Source organism: Clavelina lepadiformis, chromosome 1 (genome assembly GCF_947623445.1).
Source record: "Clavelina lepadiformis chromosome 1, kaClaLepa1.1, whole genome shotgun sequence".
Lineage (NCBI taxonomy): Eukaryota > Metazoa > Chordata > Ascidiacea > Aplousobranchia > Clavelinidae > Clavelina > Clavelina lepadiformis.
Genome location: NC_135240.1, coordinates 3,387,666 through 3,407,910, shown reverse-complemented (window position 1 = coordinate 3,407,910; position 20,245 = coordinate 3,387,666). Strand labels below are relative to the sequence as shown.

The window sequence follows — 20,245 nt, the reverse complement described above, 5'->3', positions numbered from 1 at the left end:
CTCACATCAGTCGATGCCAATTGCAATAATGCTCTTTTTTGGTGTTACATTTTCCGCCATAACACTTACAACCTGTGTTGCGGGTTGGGTTAGTTGCTTAGAAGCTGCCGCAAGACCCACGTTAAGTCTATATTAAGATGACGTAAAACTGATGTACCATATACAAAGTAGGTTTTACTTACTAAAACGGTACCGTGTGATGGTTAGTTCAATTTCAATAGGAAGAAAAGCACCAGCTCACAGGATGCTAATAAAATGTTTGATAGATTTTAGTGTCATAACAGTTTGTTTTTCTTACCGTGAATCAGCTTCCACCGACACTTTTGCCTTTGAAGGAAGTCCAACGCGCAAGTTCCGCTCCTTCAGACTAATTCGCCTGTCTCTCATGTCGTCTTCGTTGCACTTCGAGACCAAGTCTGAAGTTTTCTTGCAGTAACGTGACAGCCGCTTCAAATTTGGTGAAGGAAGATCAAGGCAGCTTAAAAAAGCTTGCGCGGATCGCCGGCGTAGACCGCTAAGCATGATTCCACAGGCCAACTGAAGGTTTACTTTGCTATTGCTTTGCCACATACTACGATTTTCCTGCCCAGAGACTTTATCAAAAGTGGCGAAACTCTAACTAACAAAGTCACAACAAAGGCATTTAAATTCAACAATCGAACCCTTTCCTCCTTGACTAGAGGTCGTAGAAGATGGTGACCCAAAATGTCACCCGTGTTAGGATGTTTCAGCGAGATCATCTCTGAATCTAGCATTTTGGATATTTCTTTAGTTTAAACGCACTTAAACGTTATAAAAAAAAACAGGTTTTGCTACTTTTTGGATTCAAATTTGGTAGGGTCAAAGCTCATTTGGTATACCAAACTGCTTTAATTAATACAACTACAGCAGCAGCAATATTCATAATACCATTTTATTACAGACTTTCTTACCTGATGGCCTTTTCCATTTTAGTTTCGACTCAGCTGAGCTACGTGGAACTGACTCCTTTCTTTCATAAAAGCGGTGACCCTTGGAGAACCTATGTCGCTTAGGATGTTTCCGAAATGGCATTTTGACCCTCGCTTGTAAGTGTTCACATTGACAGAGGTGTGAAATTCAAATTGTTTTAACTTTCAATTTTTTTTCAATTGTTCAATTCAAATTGAGTCCCTGTATAACGTGATAAAATAAGTCGATTTTTGCGCCATCTAGCGGCAAACGATTTTTTTGCGTTTCGATTGGAGATTCTGATCTTTGGGACAACGATGGCGGCAATCGCACGCATAATGCCTATTTACTGTCTTTAAAGCGAAAAAGAGTTGTACGTGATAGCCAAGTCAACTTGACAATTTGCCTTTGAAGGGGGTGTAGTACGATTTTCAGTAGTTTTAAAACGGCAACCCGGCGATTGTTACGAAGGTCGCATCCAAGACGTCACTATAGAAAAAGTATCAATGGTTCCGGTCCAGTGCGCATGTCACCTTAATCTGTGGAGGTTTGCTGTTGTTATGGCGTGAGCGGAGTGTAGGTTCAGGCTAAAGTTAACGTTTTGTGTTAGTTCAAAGTTAAGGCTTTTTGGCTCATTTTTTGGAGAAATGTAAGGAAAAAAGTTGTTAAAAAGTTGAAGCATTTGGTGCGAGAATTCCAGATACGAGAATTTTCTCAAAATACCGCATTAAGTCCTTTTGACCTACATCTCGGCGGATACAAAAACTCAGCAAGATGACCGGGCTTGTTTAGAAGCAAATTCAAATTGAAAAATTGTACTTTGCATTGTTTTAGATAGGGCTTCAGATGGACCTGCAGACCCTTAAAGCCCTTAAACGTGGGTCTCCGATATTTTGCCTATTACAGCACCTTTATTTGTGCACTTTTTGTCATCATTACGATGCCACAGGTATATAGACACTTAAACCATCTAAATTTAAATGAATTTGAACAACAGCAAGTTTTCTTTTTATAACAGCAGGGAGATGATAAAAGTGACCCAGCAACAGAACAAAATGACCGGTTCATGAATAAGGATTATGGACAAGCGCAGTCGGAAATCACAAAATCTGGATCTTCTAATACTGGATTAAATAAGAAGAAAAAGTGTCTGTAAGTTCTATTATAATTTCGAACAGCTTTCAAGTATGAATGGAAGATAATTTAAAATACCTTCAGCTTGTCAATGCTGTTTTTGATTTCTATGTGTAAAAGAAAACGAAAGCCAAACATGTCCGAGAATAATGACATAATGGTGTTAGTAATTGTTCTAGATACTGTGGTGTCATGAATGCGAACATATCGCGTCACTGCAAAGTCGTGAACGATAAAAAAATTTAATGGGAAATGTGATTTCAAGTGCGAACTTTGCAAAAAGTTCCTGACTTCTTGGAATGGCCTCGTGAGACACCTACGCGGCAAGCTTCACGCTGATCAACCCAAGGCAATTGAGATGGCTGATTCTATGGACCGCCGCCGAAAAAACTTCCCAATCGTAAGTTTTGGTAAATACACACAGTATAAACTGACTGTGCAGTAAAAAAAACTCATGCATTGTTAGAGATCGCAGCGTTAGAAAATAAGAAAACGGTTTAGAAACATATTGGATGAATAATTATGTTAACTGCTGTTTAATATTCTAAAATCTAAAAGAATATATATTCTTTAGTTGCGTTAAAATGTTTATGTATTAGTGTAAAAAAAGCAATGAAGTGTATTCCTTTATATGCATAGGCTTTGTGGTGCAGTATTGTTTGAGATATGGAAACGAACTATGTGTATTTTATAGCGATTACATGACATTGTTTATCGAGGCAGTATGTGTAAATAGGATGTAATCATAACAGCGTGTATTTAATTCGATCACGCTGTTTCGCATTTTCAGGAAGTCCAACTCGAACGTAACGACCTTTCAGTTACTGGCGCAAGTCTTTCAATTGGCCTTTGTTGTACCTGGTCACCGAGTAAGAAACTTTTTGGCATAACCTAGATCATCTGATTAGAAACAGGTAATTCCTTTTTTATCTTCGTCCACATCTATCTCATGACTTAATACAATTTTAAGTAACGAGGGTCAGCAAGATACTGCCAGAAGGTGATAGATGTGTGTTAAGTTAAAGTTGACATGATAAGGCTTTAGAATTTAGGTAGTAGGCCTATAGTCATATAGTTCGTAGATTAAATAAATCTTTCAGGGAGCTTTTGAATTCTTCTTCGAAGACGTCACCTCATCAATGGAAGCACGTATTCACGAATTGCAGAATGAGAGGAAACGCAAGATTTGCCTCGGTGTACCACAAGTTTGTGATTTCAAAACATTGGAGTCCATTAACCTGGAGACATATAAAGAGAAACATTTGCAGGTTAAGACGTTCTGTTAATTTTGACTAATTTTGACATAAAACTGTCTTTGTACATACTACAGATACAATCTACTATATAATATACTCATAGAATGTATATGTACAAAGTCTTAGCAAATTTAGTTGTATTTAAAAATAAAAAAGAGACCATCTAGCTGTATTTAAGAAATTACAAAATGAAAATAAGAGTCCGTCAACATATATATTTGTTTGAATTTATTACACTAACCACATTAAATGCATTGATGTATGGTACCAGTCTTTTGTTTTCGTCATCAAACAAAATAACATCCGGTATCTGATATCTTACACATATAATTTAAAGAATTCAATTCAATAGAAATAAAATAGACATATAATAGAATAAAATAGAAATAAATATAAATAAATATAAATAGCGGAAATATATCGTCGGAGCTAGGTTGGCGTTATTTCATAAACCAGATGCAAATGCAACGCGTGCGAAGTCAGATTAGATAAGCGATGAGATCCGGCTTTGTTAAAAGGCTAAGCTAGGCTACTAACTACAATTTGATGGCACATTTTCCAGAAATATTTTTGCTGGCTTTCTTGTATTTAACGATGTTCAAATATTTGCTTATTTATTTTATTTGCAAAACTGGTAGGACAGTGAATGTTTTCGTGCAATAATGAAGTGTACGTATTTTTCTGATAGAATGGAAGAATGGATGGACAATGAAGGAATTGAAGGCAAGCGACTAGGTGCACCTTCAGGTTTTGCAGCCTTACTTTTATAGCTAACTTATCTGCATGTAGGTTAATGGTAGTTTTGTTAAACTTTTGTATAATATGTTTGTTGTATAATGTTTTTCACATTAATTAATGAAATTGAAGCAGTTAACGTGAAATAATCCATTCTTCGAATGTAAAGAATTAGCATGTCATTTTTCAGAAAACCAATTTTTAAGCCGTAAAATGTTGGCTAAATGTTGTCATTTCTTTACTACATAATACTGTAGATACCGCAATTCATTTTCCATCTTAATATACAGTGTCTAGAATAGACTAAGGTTAAGCAGCATATTATAATATATATTATTATACAATATAATTAAATTATTTTCTCGATTATTTAGAAGAGTTTGACTTCTGGAAAGTAACTTTTTTCATTACAGAAGTTGTTTGAGATTAGGGGTTTTTGTGATATCACTGATTAAGAATATTACGTATGATTTTGGCTGTTTATTGTACCTACCATATTTTCATCGCCTAAAAAAAGGCCAATTTCGCCAGCTAGTACAATGCAAGTAGAGTTTTACGTTTAACGAATTTATAACATGTTTTTGGATAACTATACGCATATGCACAAGTAATGCATTCAGCTTCAAAATCATTACTTCGTTTTCTGAAACAAGGATACTTTTGCCACAGTTCATCAGATAACACAACATATTTCTTTGGCGTTATTGCTTAGCTTTATTTTGGTTTTATGGTTGTCTAAATTAAAAACAATGATAATAAAAATGGTTAGACCTCAATCTGTCGCCGAAATGTCACTTGACTTAGGCCTCATGCCAAAAAGTCTTTGAAACTTTTTGAATTTCGTTTTTATATGTGACAGTCACTGCTTTTTTTACTTTGTAATTAATTTTGCAAACAATTATTGATATTGATTATTTTTATTAAAACATTTACCCATTATATGAGTTTACTCCTATCAATAAAACCTTCAAATATTTAAGTTCTTTTCAGAAAATAGGTTATAAGTTTGTATAATATTAAGTGTTAACGCAATTGATCGTCAAGTAGTTGGAATGCCAGTTGACGTTTTGTTAAAATCAATCGGTGATGGGATTTCACAAGACGTTTTTAATAAAGAAGGACAAGAAAAGAAATTTTCCTGCAAATTTTGTGATAAATCATTCAAATGCAAAAGCAACTTGAAACAACATTTAAGAACTCACACAGGTGAGCGACCTTATCAATGCGATGTGTGCGACAAGTCATTTGGCCAAAGCAGCAGTTTGAAAGATCATGTAAGAACTCATACTGGAGAGCGTAATTATCACTGCAAGTTTTGTAAAAAGTTATTTACTCAAAGCCAACATTTAAAAGCTCATATGAGAATGCACACAGGTGAACGACCATATCAATGCCAGGTGTGCCTCAAGACATTTACCACAAGTGGAAGTTTGCAAGCTCATATGAGAATCCACACTGGTGAGAAACCTTATCAGTGCCAACTTTGTTTCAAGTCATTTACCACAAGCAGTAATTTAAAAGTTCATATGAGAATGCACACTGGTGAGCGACCTTATCAATGCCAGGTGTGCTACAAGTCATTTTCAGATAGCAGTAATTTAAAAGATCATATGAGAATCCACACAGGTGCACGACCATATCAATGCCAGGTGTGCCTCAAGACATTTACCACAAGTGGAAGTTTGCAAGCTCATATGAGAATGCACACTGGTGAGAAACCTTATCAGTGCCAACTTTGTTTCAAGTCATTTACCACAAGCAGTAATTTAAAACTTCATATGAGAATGCACACTGGTGAGCGACCTTATCAATGCCAGGTGTGCTACAAGTCATTTTCAGATAGCAGTAATTTGAAAACTCATATGAGAATCCACACTGGTGAGCGACCTTATCATTGCCAAGTTTGCCTCAAGTCATTTACCACAAGCAACCATTTAAAAACTCATCTGAGAATCCACACTGGTGAGCGACCTTATCATTGCCAAGTTTGCCTCAAGTCATTTACCCGAAGCCACAATTTGAAAGGTCATATCAAAATCCACAATGGAGATTGATCTTATTATTGCCAAGTGTTTCAACATTCCTTTTCCGAAAATAACAATTTGCAGAGTCTTGAAACTATTGACACTGTAAAACGACATTGACAATGTTTAATGACTGATGCATAAACAAATTTTAAACCTCCTATTGAGGAAATCTAAATATTTTGAAGGGGTCTTTGGACAAAAATCAGCATCAAAAGACATTTACAAACCATTCATCCAGATGTTGCATCCATTTGTTTGTGTTTTATTTGTTCACATTTACATGTTATATCAATGACTTTGTTGTATTTATGAAATATAAAATTGCACCATATGGTTGTGTTGGGCAAACAGCTTGTTTTTTCAGGAAGTTTATCAACGCAAGGTGCCCTAAAATTCGTATGATAAAATTCATATCATAACTCACATTGAACTTACTGAAGAGAAACGTTATCAACGCCTAGTGCAGGGGTGGCCAAACTGCGGCTCTTTAATGAATTTGCATTGTTCATTTAGACATCCATTTTTCCGGTCTAGACGAGTTAATTGATCAGATTATGAAACAATGCGTTCTATCACAAGCAGTAACAGTCAACTGATTGTTAGTAAAAATGAAACTACACTCCGAAGAGTAATATATTGTGAAGAAGTGTGCTAAACTGCTAACCTGTACAGTGTACACTGTAGTTAAGTAAACCGTCAGATTTAAGCTGCACGTCAGGGCTGACCTAGTTTCCAGTGTGGGTTACGGTTATATCAATAATTGCAAAAGGATTTTATCCAAGAAATGTTGTTGAGGAATTATTGCCAAAAGAGAAAGTATGAAGAGGAGAATAGAAATTTTAAAACGGAATGGGAGGAAGAGTTTGTATTCACAGATAGTGGAGGTAAACCTGTGTGTCTTGTCTGTCATAATCAACATTATTGCAATACGTTTCTTTACTATACACAAAATTAAAATTTCAAAAGTTAAACGCTGTGCAATACAATAACCTTTTGCGAGTTGCCCAGTTAAATTTCTAACTTGAAGTAGTGATTTGCAAGGTAATCTGGAAATGTCTACAAAATGCATAACTATTTTCCAGATACCATACTTTTTGGCAATTTGATAGCCGTATACATTGCGAGTTACATTTGGTAATTTGTATTTCGTGCAATTTGATACCTGCAACGTTGCGAGATACATTTGGTAATAGTTACTTCGTGCAAGTTTTCACTCGTATAAGTTGTATATGTCGTATAAGTGTCACTACTATGAAGAGCCGCAGCATGCATCACGATATAAGCATTGACGAAGAAGACCCCAAAAAGAGGCCTGAGATCATCAGGTTTTATAACGAGACAAAGATTGGTTATGCCTTGGTTGACCAAATGGTTCAAATCAAACATATACTTGCAAACGACAAACCCGCCGATAGCCTCTAGTTCTCTTTTACAATCTGCTCGAATGTCTGCTTCCAGCAAAAGAAGAAAATGTTGTAATGATCCGGATATATTTTGTTACATTTGTGGATGCTTCATGTTGAAGTCTCAACAATGCAATATTACCACGTTTGTAAAAAGGCCATATCTTGCTTACTTTAAAGTCAAGTTAGGGGACCCGGACAAAAGCTGGGCTCCTCATAAAGCGTGCAAAACCTGCGTTGAATGTCTGAGAAGTTGGTCGCAAAGAAAAGGTTCACAAATGAAATTTGGAATACCCATGATTTGGCGAGAGCAACGAAATCATGTTGACGATTGTTATTTTTGTCTTGTTAGTGTGAAAGGGTATAACAAAAAGAGTAAACATCGTTTGAAATATCCAAATCTGGATTCGGCATTGCGGCCAGTTCCTCACAGTGATGAAAAGCCACAGCCAGTATTTATATCACTTGCAGAACTATAACTATACTTATATCCTTCCATTTTATGGGAAACAGAAAACTATAAAGATCTCTTAAGGGAGCTACTGCTTAGTTTTGAAGATTTGGGATGCAGGATGAGCATCAAAGTTCACTACTTGAAGAGCCATGCAGATGAGTTTCCAGAAAACCTTGGGAAAGTTAGTGAAGAACATGGTGAACGTTTCGACCAGGATATTAAAATTATGGAGGAACGTTATCAAGGTCGGTGGGATTGTCATATGATGGCCGACTATTGCTGGAGTTTGAAAAGAGAAATTCCAGATGCTGCTCATAAAAGAAAGTCCCTCAAAAGAGCATTTTTAAGCTTATAAGTGAAGAGTTTAAATTCTATGAAAGCTCTTTTGTTGACTGTTTCTGAACTCGCCCTGCCCAAGTCCCTTTGAGTCAATCTTTATTTTGGCACTTTGCTATTTCTGTGTGTGTCTTCAGAATTTCTGCACTCCGTTGTCTATGTGCATATTGTGTGAACTGTAGGCTATAATTCAGATAATACCTTGTCACTGTCCTATCGACAGGTTCGTCAGCATAATGTAGCGTTTGATGTTATTATGGTTGCTCTTTTGTATGCCTATTTTTTATTCCAAAACATGAAATTTTAATAAAGACAACGCAAATTTGTGTGAATATAATATAGAATGCTTGTTTGCTAATTAAAGCTAGATTATTGCAGATAAAACAGTGTTTATTGCATCAGAATTCCTTGTTTTGACAACAGAGGGGGGGCAAAAATTAATTTTTTTCAAAAATTAAGGATATTTCATATCTCAAAAACGTGATGTGATAGAAAAAATCTGAGTTCATTTTCGGATTCAGCGCCCCAAAATTAGCTTAAATGAGTTGTCAAAACCCAAACCTGAAATTTTGTGTAGACCAGTGTTATCTATATAATATGCTGCTTACGATGCTTCCCCGCCCCAAGTGGCAGTTATTCATCCAATTACCCATCACAGTGAGTGAATTGACCCAATTAAAATCTCATAACTTATATAAGCAATTATGTACGCACCGAACTGAAGTACAATGTCAGCAAGAGTTGACAAGAGTTGATTTTGTTGAAACTGGCATCAACCTGCTCCAGTTGCGGCATCTAAGCAATGTCGTCCAGTCTGTTCAGCTCGTTAAAACTGACAATCAAGCGTTTCAACTGCGACAACGTGTTGATTCCCTTCAACTTGCCTAGACCATTCCCGTGCAAGTTGAGCACCTGGAAGTGAGAGAGAGATTGTATTTGGTTCCGACCGATTCAACATTCAACCGTTTCTGGTGTGAATGATACATCACTATAGCACATGAAGGTTTCGTTAAAACGCTACAAAACTTATGTACATAAACTGGGAATAAAACGTCAAAATTAGAAATAGAAATTAGAAATAAAAATCAAAATTCCAAATGCGATACCAAACGGCGCTGCAGCAAGATTGCAAGCCTATTTTGTGGACTTAGAAGAGCTGATTTGTGCAGGAAATGGATCATTCCTGGATGAAGATTGCTTCTCATCATCTTCAACATCGAATCTGACCAAGTATCGGATGTAAACTTGGATGAAAATTGACTCAATCACAGCATCATGTAAATGAATCGATGTGGTAGTGTAAATCGCAATAAATTGCTACTAAGCTTAATACACTGCAGCAAGCATAATGTAGATAGTTACCTGTTCAGGGCTGTAAACGACATACTCGTTGTAAGTATTGGTGACACCGGTTAAATCTGTATTTTTAACTTTTTCTCCAAGAGATATTGCTCCACCTTAATGACAAGATAATTCGTCATTTTTCAGTTAGTTAGCTGTTAGAACAAGGCTGCTACCTACACATAGCAATATTTTAAGATTTGCAATTGTGTGCCATCTCTCTCCATCTCTCCATCTCTCTCTCGCCATGATCTCTCTCCATCGTCTTCAGTTTAAAGTACTTTGCAAATTCCTTGATGGCATTAGAGGGGGTGTTAAATAGGGAAGCCTGCCAATTACCCCGCTCCCCGATCAAAGTTTGACCAACTGACCCTGCTTCTCTCAAACCGGATAGAAGATCTGGATGTGGTGTGGGTTGCTCTGAATCATTCTTCATTTCATCTTTCCTAAACCTCTTAAGGATGGTGACAGCATCTTCCTCAAAATTAGGAGTTGAAGTGCTCCAGATGATGTTGTCAGACACCTCTGCTGTGATGCAGCTTGGCTTTACCTGAATGATGGGAGAAAAAAATTTTCTGTGCTATTTTGGCAAAAAGTTCTTTGAAAATGTGGAATTACACAAAATTATAGAAAATTAATGGCTGACAAACAATTCTAAAAGAGCAACTGACCCATTTTTCACGATCGATGTTCATGACAGCTTGTAATTCGTCAGACATTCTTCCAGATCCTCCTTCAAGAGCATACGAGAGTGCGGTGCCTCCGAATCTGCCAACTTGGGGGATCCCTTGATCACCCCTTGATCAACGAGAAGCCTGAGAAAGCAATGAAAAAGCTATTTCGTCTGAGAAACAGCAATTTTAATAAATTGAAGCAAGGTGAATCAAGGTGAAGCCTTGACCTGAGCAAGCACACTTACTGACTTACTTCAGTATGGTTAATTGGTTATGTTTTCCCAGCAGCCGTAAGCAACTGGTTTAGCAGCGTGGTGAAGGACCGTTCGGTCGTCACTGTCCAATGCTGACAGCAAGACTGGCGTTTTGTGGTTAAGCAACTTTTTAACGACATCTTCATCATTCTAAAATTAACAACAATGAACAACATTTAACTGTTGCATTGACTACATAAATCGAAAAAAAAATACTGAGAAAGCAATGCTTGGTCGATAAATACATCCACAGATGTTTATTATTGACAATAATCAGATTCTGTAAGCTAATCCCACATGTTGTACAGCCAGCATGAGTGGTGTTTGATTCTTGATTCCATCGACTTGAATATTGATGTCAACGTTGTAATCCAACAGGAGGTCAATCACCTGTACAGTAAATTACCATGATAGTAACAATGTAACATATTGTTAAGAAGGTGTGCAACGGCAAACAAAAAACCAATACTGACCATGAAGCGCATAATACATGGGCAGAAAAAACTTTGTTGCAATAACATATGAGATGGTTAAATAAATACTAAAACAAATAAGAAAAATAGGAATAAAAATGAAAAGTTAATGTTTTCATTTCAGACACTAAGACGCCTCACCCGATGAGCTTTCAGTTGAATGGCTCTTGTCAGTGGGTTGATGACGATGCTCTCGATTTCGCCGCTGAAGTAATCGTTCACGACAATAGCCGGATCGCAGTCAGGAGAAGAAACCTCGATGAGTGGGATCGGGAATCGACAAGTTCAATTTATCGCTCCACTTCCACGATCATGCTCCAGGAAGAGTCTAAGAGAACCGGGTAAATTTTGCTTTGAAATGTCGATAGAAACACAAGTTTAAAATGGCATGTTTTGATTTACGAGCTGTTATACATGCACAGTTTAATTTGAAATAAAGTTTCTACAAAATACTAAATTTTCTACAATTTTAATTTAAGACTTACTTCAATATGTTAGCAGTTGTGTCATCATTAATTGCAGAGTTCCACAGCAGAGCGGCAAAAGCATTTCTACCTGCCAAATCAGTGAGTACGATCATGCCTCGGAACGAAGAAGGATTTCGCTCTGCAAAACAAATAAATGAGAGACCGTGAAGGTTAGCTATCTTTAAAATACAGGGCATCACGGTAACTAACACTGCATAGTGCATACCAATGAAAACCTTGATGAGTGTAAGGTTCTTCGTAAAAGCAGCATAATGAAATGGTGTGCATCCACGCTCATCAGTTGTGTAACTTGGCACACCGCATTCAATTAAGACTTTTGCCACCTGAAGAACACTAGTGTGAACCGATGCTTAAGAGGAAACCATGCTTAAGAGGAAACAAAGGTTATTACGCCCAACATATGCTTGTTGACATAAGAGTAGTGGCTATAAGTTTTCTTACACCATAGCCCTTGTTCTAATATGTCACATTTGCTATTGGAGATTTGTATCAGTTATCATGGAATTAAATTCAACATGACAACTTTCTTCATCTCCGATGCAGGGTGAGCAATGGAAATCTAAAAATCATTTCTACCTTGATCTGAACATCAGTGTTGGTTGGTCGATTTATTGCAAGAACGTGGAGAAGGTTCTGCTTCAGGTCATTCTTTTCACACAGCTTGCTAGAATCTCTCTGTTTGCGAAGTAGAGATAAAACGACCTGGTATTTTCGAGCTCGCATCGCCGACTGCAAAGAAAATGTAAACAATGGCGCAAAGTCGTGGACAGATGTGGTTGGTATTCAATGCAAAATAAAAACAGAAGTTTAAAAGTAACATTTAATGAGACATTAAAGACTAAAAAATAAAACTATTATTTAAACATTAATGGTTAATTGGTGCTCACTTCTACTGCTGACGCATACTTCACTCCACAAGCTTCAAGCCTATCCAGCATAACATAAGTAACACCTTGCCAGCCTTTCTCCACAACAACCTGTAACAAACACAAGGTTGGAATGTGCATGGCTGAGAGCTCCCCTGTAGCTTAACATGTATTAAGTATAACTTTGGGAGAATTGAATGGGGCAAATTTTGGCAAAAAAGACAGTAAGCGCAAAAATCTTCATACTGTATTGAACATTAACACTATATTCTGCGCGTTGTACGTCTAGTAATCTTATACTCTGGGAAAGGACCTTATACATGTTAGTGTCCAATACAACATGAACACTTCTACAGTTGTTATTTTTCCAAAAATTTGGTGCAATGTTTTATTAAGTAGTTTCACCTTGAAAGCCGGTTCACAAGTGGGCTTGGGTGGCGGGGCAATAGCAGACTTCAGTCTCCATTTCCTGTGGGAAGTTTCTTCCTGGGTATCAGCTCCACTTAGTGGACGTGGGATTGTGATTACGTTTGTGTTGACGTTAGCACCTTTCCGGATCAACATCATCACACAACTGGAAAAATATGTCAAAGAATTCTTTTAGTGCTCATCAGCTTTTACAGACAAACAACAACCATTTCCTCGATTTAAAAGCAAATCTAAACATGAGTTCATAGAGTTCACAATACTTTGATCAGATACGCATGAAGTACATTTCGCTTAAAACAAGACACCCAGTTAAGCGGTGAATGCAAAACAGCAAAGTGAATGATGCGACAACTGACAACCAAATAATTTTCCACAACATGGCACAATTACTTTAAAATATCACGTTTTCAATAGACTTCATAGAAAAAGACCAGTGCTTAAGAACTTAACCTCACCTGTTATGGCCGGCTTTGACAGCGAGGCTCATTGGAGAGTTGCAATCCGAATCTTGTCTGTTGATGTTTGCCCCTCTCTCGACGAGATGCATGCAGCATATCATCGTACCTTGACGAGCAGCTTCGTGAAGAGGAGTTCGACCTGAAGCGTCAGCGGTGTCCACCTCCTCACCGGACATTCCTGAAGTGAGCAGTGTCGTGAGTTCAATGGGATCACACCCTTTCTCCGAAGTAACCAATTCTCTGAGAAATAATAAGCTCAATGGCATAGATGCTCATTGCTGTAAATACATGCGTTGTTATCAACCGTAATACAATAGTTTCTCTTGTTGCTTCATTTAATGTTACACAATGGAGATGTATTTGAATGCATAACTCTCATGTTTAGCAATAGCATTAATGCATTATACATATGATTTCATCATATCATTATCAACCGGACCTGTACAAATTTATTGCTCATGAAAATAAAATGAGATAATGCAAGTGTCTAAGAAGCTAAACTTAATTGCCAATCTTCACGTAAGCGTAATGAAGAGGAACCCGTCCAAATTTATCAGCAACTGTGAGACTGGCGCCTTTCTCTATCAGCAGATCAGGAATGTCAAAGAGGGCAGATGATGGGCCACTTGCATTGACAGCAAGATGAAGAGGTGTCCTGCACTGGGCATCACATTCTTTCAATGACGCTTGCTTCTCAAGCAAGGCATTCACCAGGTCAATTTCTATAAAAGAAAACTTTGTCGAAGCCTTTGTACAATAATGCTTTTATCGTATGTAAAAGTGGCTATTGACTGGAACAGAAAGATGGAACAGAATAATTATGGTCCTGAATTTGGGTTTTATATTCCACAATCTCAGGCAGTTACAGGATTAGGGATTTATGCTCATTGCCCATGCTTAGGTTTACATCAGTTTAACCACCTTCTCCCTTTTCAACCGCAAACATGAGCGCAGTTCTTCCATTCCTGGGATCGGGTGGCACGAGTTTGATGTCTGATATTGTTTGAAGAAGAGCTCGGATAGCCGGAAGCAGGCTGCGATCGCCAGGACTGAAATGTTAGAAAAACACATACATCCATGTACTGCGTAATTAATGGCATCCAGGCCGGATAGCCACTGTCAAAACAGCGACTGTCATAATGGCGACTTCATAATAGCGACGTAATCAAGTGAGCGACATTCCAAACAGCGATGGTATAAATGCCGACCGCATTAAAACAGGACTGTTATGATAGCGACTTAACTAGGCTTACCATATTTTTTTGATTGAAAAGCGGGACGCTTCAGAACAACAAGCCCTATCAGATAAATGTGGTTTACATTTTACTAGAAGTATGAGACTATTTTGGATTCCTATCGTCAGGGACAACTAAAGTAGTAAGACACCAAGAAAAACTAAAATAATGGATTTTGCTAGGAAACAAAACAATGTTCAAGCATTTGTAAATTTACATAATCGTCCAATCATACTTTTCTGTAGACAATACTTTCTTCCAGAAGTCTATATTCAACTTTATTTTCTCATAAAAACCACAGCAGGAAAAGTCAGTTTTAATTTTGCAGGTGATAAGGGCTTTCACATTCAAATGGTTTTTGCAGAAGAAAATGCAAACAAGTACCGGAACCGTACGAAATAAGTTCTTTCAATAACCCAACTGCAAAAGGATCATCTCCTCCTCCTAGCCTACTATTACTGAACAGTGAACAAGCGAATGCGCTAACAATCAACTCACCACTGGACCAATTACCCGCTACAATGATGTAACAATTACTTTCACATTTAACACAACGAAACGAGAACACGCATCACTCTTCAGGAAGTTAGCTAAACAGACCAATCACATCATGCTAATATTCGTGTAGTGTGGGGCAATGCTGGCTCAGTAAATGCCAAAGCGGGACTTTTAGTTGACTGATCGAGACGCCGGGACAAAGCCTTTAAAAGCGGGACTGTCCCGGCTAAAACGGGACGTATGGTAAGCCTAGACTTAACTCGTGTTCACTGAGTCGAATGAGGCATTTATAAATGGAAGGCAACACTATGACGTGTCACATTAATTTTAAGGTCGTTTGAAAAATTTGCCCCAATGGATTTTATAATTTCAAGAAAAGGAAGTGACATGATAAGTTATGAAGGCTTTTTGTACAGGAAAGACAAAACAAAGTTAAATACAATCAATTGGAGATGTGCTAAAACAGGTTGTAAAGGTCGCCTAACGACAAGCCTTCAGTATCGTGAGCAACAACAGCCCCCAGTGAGCAGTGGCGTCCACACGCATCCACCAAACCCTACGGAAGTGGCAGCCAGGAGAGTTGAAAACAGTGTAAAAACAGCTGCAGTAAGAGCACGGGATCCACCACGAAGAATCGTGCAGGATGCATTGACCGAAGTTAATGAAGAAGTTGCAGCAGCTGTTGGCTCTTCCACAAATCTGCGTCAAACCATCAGACGGAAAAGGAAAGCAGAAGTAATGCCTCTCGTAAATTACTTCGAAGACCACTACGTGGGCCAAAGAAACAGACGGGGAGACAGACGACAGCCATTGTTTCCCGTACATATGCGGAGTGTGAAAGCCAGACAAGATGCGGGACTGCCACGAACCAACAACCAGCTAGAGAGTTGGCACAATGTGTTTCAGGGATCAACGGAAACTCATCATCCTTCCATCTTTCGATTCATCGAAGCTTTAAGACGGGAGGAAGCCCTTCAAGGGGCAAACCGAACCCAGCTACTACAAGGCAGAGACCTGACTCAGCGAATGAAAAGATAGGTGACAATGAACACACGAATCACTGTTGTACAGCAAAATCGAGGCCAGTATGATCTGCGGCAGTTCCTTCGAGCCCTTGCTCACAATTTAGAAATAAACGTGGCTTGATTTTTATTGCAAGACTTTTGGTTGTTTTAAAGTCCCTTTTGGTTTCAATCTTTCACTACGCAGTGTTTGCCTGTTTGTGCGTGCATACGTGTGTAGAGAGGTGTGGGGGATGGAAGGTATATGTGGTGTGGAGGGGGTGAAAGAGTGCGTGTGCGCCTAAGCCTTGGATTTAATAAAAGAAGTGAGGTCGCTGTCGTGTGGTCGCTCTATTGACAGTCGCTATTTGGAACCCGAGCCGTAATTAATATATAATACATTAAGAAGTATTTGTGAAGTATTTCGTACAATACTACTGTTTGTAAGTCGGTAAAAACAGGTCATTACACAACCAGCACAACATACCCATGTCTGGCAACAGCAAGAGTTAAAGGAGCGATAGGATATTTGTGCTTAGGGTTGTTTGAGCAAAAGTTTGGCTGAGCGCCAGCATCCAACAGCATCTGTTCAGCGCGACCTTTTCGATTCAACAGCGTCGTGATTAACGGTGAAGCACCTTGGCTATCCAATAGATCCAACTTTGGCTTGTGGCGAAGAAGACATGCCAGGACTTTGCATTCCTTTGAGAAATTTACTTTTGTTAACAGCAAATACCTTTCAAAGCAAATAATTTTCATCTATTAAAGTTGGTGCTAAAAACTTTACTTCTCAGGCAGAAAATGCACAGTTCCATTTTCCAAATAACCCTTTAACATTACAAAAATAGATTGTAGGCACTTACCTTGTCAATGGCTGATTTACTGAGATAATGGGCGGCGGATTTTCCTTCATCATTTGGGTTGCGATAATTTCGACGAGTTTTTCCAACAATCGTACTCACGTCAGACTTAGATGCCATAACCAAAGCTTCAAGCAAAGGACAGGCCTGGTCTTCAAGCTTCTTTGTCTTTAATAAAAACATGGTGGTTTGGAAAGTCTAGACTCTAGGTGCTGCAATTTTTAGGCTGACTTCCTTCTTAAATGTCATATTATCGAGTATCAACTTATCAAGTATCGATCAAATAAGTCACCCGATCAAAAAGGCCCCGTGTCAATGGTTCTTCAGCAAGTAGTCTTGCTACTATAGTGCGGCCACGCTCATCACGGAAATAGGCATCGGCGTGATGTTCTGCCAACAAGTGGCCCAAGTGGGCAGTTTCTCTGTGATCTTTCAACAAGGTCACTCCTATTGGGGGCATCTAAAACAATAAAAAATTGTTCTTATTGTTGTGAATATCCAGACTTTTGCCAGTTTATAAAAAATTCTTAACGCACAACTACTGACTGGAATTTGTTGTGTAATGTTTGGAGCAGTTAATGAGTGGTAACATGAACAAAACAGCCAACACAGCCTATAAAGCATGACAGTATGCATTCCATTTAACTCTGTGAATACGAACAAAGTGATTTTGGCGAACCTTTCTGTCATTATACACATCGGGGTTGGCAGAAGCTTGTAGAAGTACCAGCACACAGTGGTACCATCCATAAGCTGCTGCATAATGAATGGCTGAGTTGTTTGATGAATCGGCAACATTTTGATCGGCACCTACAACCAAACAACGTAACTGTGTCTGAAATTGAAATCATCAACGTGACTAAAGGCAATATTTGATAAGATTAATGATAAGTTATACAAAATTACAAGGTACTGTAGTTTCACTGTGAGATGTAGTACATGATTATAGCAAAACTTTACAACCTAAAGGCATCCTCTTACCTTTATGTAGAAGATAGGTGATTACAGGATAATGTCCATTCATTGCTGCATGAATCAATGCCGTCCTTTGCAACTCGTCCCTTATTTCTATGAGTGCACCAAACTAGAAAGTAAACAAAGCAAATTTTAAGCATAAAAAAACAGTTCTGCCACCACATGTTAAACAAGGTAAATCTTGTACCTTAAAATGCACATGAAATGCTGCTGTATAACCGCTTATAATGTTTACGTTTAACGAGATATTTTGTTTTTAAAGTCCATTATAACGTTCAGGGTAAATCCAAACAACTTTACAACAGTCAACACTGTCATAACACATTTGCTTTAGTTGTGTAATTTCGTTACTCACTTGTTTTAGTTTTTTGATACGTTAACACTATATTGTGTTGTTGTTAAAGTGGAATTCTGACAGTAGTATTATTTTATGATTTCCAAGGATTATTCTGTCTTGCATTTGGCAAGCTGTTACTGTTTCATTTAAAACGGTTAAGCTGTGTCAACACGAGGCAAAGTGTCTAATCAGGTAACAAGTAGACAACAAAAATTGATTAAGCCATGTTTCATTATTGTGTGAACGACACTGCCACATTTTATTTTTCCCTTGTGCTCATTTTGTAACAAATGATCATCTTTTTTATAACAAACAAAAAATTGTAGCTATTACTATGATATAGCACAAAAAATTAAGAAACAAAAAGCTCCAACCCAGAGACCAGAGTTTCATGCGGTATAAGTTACCCCAATTCAAGTTCTGAAACATGACTGTGCATCGTAAAGCTGGCAACCCTCCTAAATCAACCGCGTAACACAAACGTTGGGAAGCACTTATTTAAAGTGACATGTACGACTACATACATACAAGTTATGATAAGGTAACATCACGTTTTAAATACCTCCACCAATAACATGCAAGTTTGGACATGACCATTCGCAGCAGCCAGCGTGAGCGGGGTGGCACGAGCCTTTGAAACACTCAAGGTCTTGTTCAAGTCAGTTTTGTACTTTGCCAACACTTCTATGACAGCCTTAACAAAGCATTTTACAATTAAAATTGCCTTGGAAACACACTATACTTTATGACCGAGTATGTTATGGTAAGTAATATAGAAAGTAAAATATATTACGCTTAAATTACACAAAATACGAGGGTTTTAATAATAAAAAACATTTTTAAATCACCTCACAACCGATAAAAAAAACTCTCAAAGGCGCTTTACAGTAACAGATAAAACAATTCAGTTTCATAAATTATCACAGGATATTTCAGTAAACATGTTTAAAATAAAGAATATTCATAAAAAATGTACAACATAAAATACCATATTTGCTTAACTCTACTTACAGCATGGCCATTCATAGCAGCGTAATGAACGGCAGATCTGTTGTTACGATCAGGACGTTCAGCAACATTAACCACATGCAGGAAGTTACTCTTGCTCGCTGTTTTCAGCAAAAGATCAACATTCTTCTCTCTTCCCGCCTCAATCATGACTGGGGTCATTCCATTAACATCTTGCTCTTCAATGCTTACCCTGGCGGAAAGAAGATAATTAACACGTTCACTGCGATGTGACCCACCAGTGGGTCGTACAAACAAAATTACTGTTTTTTTAAAGTTCACTTTGATGCGACTTATTATTGTGTCATGCGTAAAATTTTGCTACTAAGTTGTGACCCACTGGTGGTTCTTACGAAAAAAATTACTTTTACTATTTTTTTGCCTTTTTTCCTGTTTCACAATACTTGTTCAACACAGACAAATGGTGAAATTTTTTGTAATTTTATTATATTGAAAAAGAACATACAGCTTGCTTTTCGACCAATACGGTGCTATTTGGGGAAGTTTGTGTATTCCCATATAAAAAAAATTCCTATGATTGTCTTGATTTCAGATGAGGAGGTTGGTTTCCAGGAATTTAATTGTGAATGGCGTGTTACAGTTTGTCCTGCAATGACCTGACAAGCGTAACAGTTCGTTTCTCTCACCATTAGACTAATGATGTCATCTGATATAAATAGACTGAATACGTCTATTGGCCAAACTTTACCTTCGTGTGAAGGTTCAGCCTGAATGCAAAGAGTTTCTTGACCAGTGAAACCAAAATTCCTCTGCCTAACACTGGTAGCAGAGGTACATTACCTTTGCATTACAAAACAAAGTACCTTTACATTACAAAACTGCATTGCAAACCAATTAGTCAAATTACAACTGTCGTCTGTAAGGTAGTAATAAAATACAATAACAACCAAAATCCATTATTACTGATGCAAGAAATGCTTCTTACTACCCCAGTTTTACTAACTGTTTTCCAGACTCCAGTTCAAATTTAACTTGAATTTAAGCTGAGTTAGGGGGATAACCGTAATAAAAACAAACTAGCATGTTCCGAAATCGATAAAAATTTTCTAACA

The 20,245-nt window shown here is 37.7% G+C and overlaps 1 pseudogene; it reads right to left on the bottom strand.

The window, feature by feature from the left end:
- Nucleotides 1-2,961: 2,961 nt before the first annotated feature.
- LOC143448606 (uncharacterized) lies at nt 2,962-19,981 on the bottom strand (annotated as a pseudogene).
- Between the last annotated feature and the right edge of the window lie 264 nt (nt 19,982-20,245).